Genomic DNA, 3,289 nt, shown 5'->3' on the forward strand with positions numbered 1-3,289 from the left:
TTTTTGATTATGGGTGGCCTTTGAGTCCATGTCCCCTTCTCAGTGCTGTGATATTGTTTTCAGGTTTGTAGCTGTGCAGACCTTATGTGTGCTGTCACACTCATGGCTAATTCAAATCTGTTTTGTTCCTGATCTGTTTGAGTCATCTGCCAACTCTGTCTCTTTGAATTTTTCTACCTCCTCTCCCATAAGGATTGCTGACCCTCGAGGGGAGGGCTTTGATGAAGACATCACATTTAGTATTTGGTGTTCCAAAGGCTCGAATTCTTTATCCATCGTACAGTTGCAAGTCTTTATAAATCCCAATCCACTGAGACATGATCTATGGGTATACCAATATGCCATTAGAAATCACGGTGCTACTGTTTCAGTATCAAGTTCTTACTAACTATTTGATTCGGTCTTAAACTACTTCCCAGCATTAACACTGTAGCCATTTTCAAGGACCTTAAAGACTTCAGCTGTCCTTAAGCCTTGTAACATGGCATCATTACTGCCAGCCTTTCCTAAATTTCTGCAGAAACATTGAGATAAGCAGATTAATTGGCTGGCTTTTGTAGCCAATAAAAAAATAAATCGTTGTATTGTTAGGTTTTTAAGCAAAATGATAGCAATAGGATTTCCAAGTAGGACCTATTAGTGGATATGATTTAAATTTAGGAACAATCTCACCCCATTGTCTCTAAGAGCTGTCTTTGCAGCAGCCGATGAGAAATCCTTCCTCGTGGTTTCCATCTTCACTATGAAGAAAGAAGTATCTAAGTTGGCCAGAACTTTTAGAGGGAACATCAAAGATCCATGAGGCCTAAAGAAGCACTTTAGATGAGTCTAATGGAGGGTTTGAATGATAGAAAACAGACTGTGTGCTCCAAAGAGAATAGCCAAGCACATGACAGAGGCATTCGGCCCAGCTGTAACCTACAACGAGCATTTGCTACACATTATTTGTGTCTTCTCTGCTAAGCCTGTAGGGTTTTTCATAATATCATTTTTTGAGAAATCATTTCCAACTTCCTCCAGACTGTTTAGCTTAGTTATTATGTAGTCATTGGGCCCATAATACATGGCAGAAATAATTTAAGTTCCTCATTGTTTATTTCTGCCATGGTGGGGGAAACATTCAAAAGCAACTCAGTCCACGGTAGTGGGAATGTGAGTTGGAGGCTGCTTACATTATGGCGGAGAAGAAGGCATGGAGTGTGACAGAATCTAGGAGCCATGTGTAAACTTCAAGTCCACTAGTGACCTACTTCCGACAGTTGGGTCCTTCCTCCTAAAGATTCCAGTCTCCCAAATAGTGTCACCAACTGAGAAGCAGTCATTCAAATATCAAGCCTATGGGAAATATGTCAGATTAAAACCATATAATAAGACATCTAAAAATACATCTCTTTCATCTATTTTCACATACATAACATTAAACTACCAGGGATGATGTTTGGATATCTAATCACCACCTCATACCCATATCATAGCAAGTATTCTTTATTACTATAGTGATGCCTAATAGGGAGACGAGTTCTTTATCAGTAGCAAGTTAAAAATAAGCCTTCAATAACTTTAGCTAATACTTCTGATTTAATTTATCCTTAACGCTGATTAAAACAGTGCAACTAAGGAGTCAAACTACTTCGTACGGCGAACCTTAAAACTGAGAAGAGAAGACATTCCCTGTCTATAGATAGAAATATCAACCCACACATTTAAGGATGATTCTGCTTCAGTGAACAGAAAATCTCATCCGCTGTGTTAAATTGCATTTAACTTTCAATCACTGTATCAACACCAGTACATCTTCAAAGAGTTGGTGTGGAAAAATGGACAGGTGCGAATCACTCAATCATTTCAATCAGTAATTTATTACACAAATTTCAAATACAGAAGCAATTCTCTCAGGTTTTTTTTTTCTTTTGTCAAAGTGAATTTTAACCAGAAAAAGAAAAATGATCACATACAGTATCAAGCCACGTTGTGACCTCCATGCTGAGCTCTGTCCAAAGTGGACTTCACTGCCGTCCCACCATGGCACTGAGAAAAGTCTCCCCCGGACTGAGACAGAAACTCCCTCCTTTCTTGTCTAGTTCATTGCTCAACATTATAAAGAGAAACTGATCTACTGGACATATGTATTTCAAGGCTCAGCCAATGACTTTCCTAGAGGCCTGTTAGATACTGATATTCAGTTGCCCACATTATTTTAAAGTGTCTGAGAAGAATCTCAAAAACAATAGGAAGTGAGTTAGTAACACAGCATTGACTTCATGGAGACACATCCACAGTGTGACTATACTTGTACAGCTGTTAAGAAATTCTCAGAGAAATGGGCAGCGAGAGTGAAGCAGCAGATTTTTCTCAGTTGTTCAGAGACCTTACTCTTGACCCAAAACTCCAGATTTAGTAACACCCACACAGTTTTGACAAATACAAATAATTTTTGACAGATAGCAGAGTTCATCTTTTAAAGCTTATGACTTATGGAATATGATTCAATTTTAAATCTAACTTGATAGGGTTATTATCCTATAAATACTTTAGCTACTACAAAGTTCTTTGAGTAGTAATTACATCTTGTGGTACATACATCTGTCTGTCTATCTGTCTGTCTGTCTGTCTGTCTGTCTGTTCTATCTGTATATGTGTGTATTACCATGTGGGCATGTATGCACATACATACACATGCATGTGGAGGCCAAAAAATTGCTGTTGGGTGTTTTCCTCCACCATTAATCACCTTAATTTTTGAGGGAGCGTCTCTCAGTGAACCTATTCACTGCTCGGAAGCCAGCAAGCTGGGAGATTCATCTGTTTTGGTCTTCACTGTGCTCCCAAATTCGATGTTACAGAAGTTTGCCCAACAGTTTACTCAGTGGGTGTTGGAGACCCAAATGTGGGAGGCACTTTTACCTAGTGACCCATTTTTGTAGCCCATTATCCCACGAGCTCTGTATCAACTATTGTTGGACAGGGGCGTGGGTGGCGTGGGCGGCATGGGCGGCGTGGGCGTGAGCCGAAGCGGGCAGCGGGCATCCGGGGCTCCAAGGCATGGGCTCCGAGAAACCGCGGCTGCAGCAGTGGAGGGCTCAGGCAGTAGCGGGCAAGAGCAGCGAACTGAGGATGTCAGTTGAGGCACTCGCGGGCGGGTGTGAACTGGAGGGAAGCGGCTGTCCCGGAGTGGAGTGCTGTTCAGTCATATGGAGCAGCTGAGCCTGAGAGGGTGGGGAGCAGACTTGAGGGTCTGCCTCTGCCCCAGCCTCCAAAGGCAGACAAGTGTTACAGCTCTTTCAGTTCC

At 41.6% G+C, this 3,289-nt stretch overlaps 1 non-coding gene across 1 annotated transcript; it reads right to left on the minus strand.

Moving 5' to 3' along the window:
• Positions 1-425: 425 nt before the first annotated feature.
• Positions 426-554, minus strand: LOC114627757. The gene has a single exon (XR_003712400.1). It is a non-coding gene; the product is annotated as a small nucleolar RNA SNORA33 (small nucleolar RNA).
• Between the last annotated feature and the right edge of the window lie 2,735 nt (positions 555-3,289).

Source organism: Grammomys surdaster, unplaced genomic scaffold (assembly GCF_004785775.1).
Source record: "Grammomys surdaster isolate TR1022 unplaced genomic scaffold, NIH_TR_1.0 257, whole genome shotgun sequence".
Classification (NCBI taxonomy): Eukaryota; Metazoa; Chordata; class Mammalia; order Rodentia; family Muridae; genus Grammomys; species Grammomys surdaster.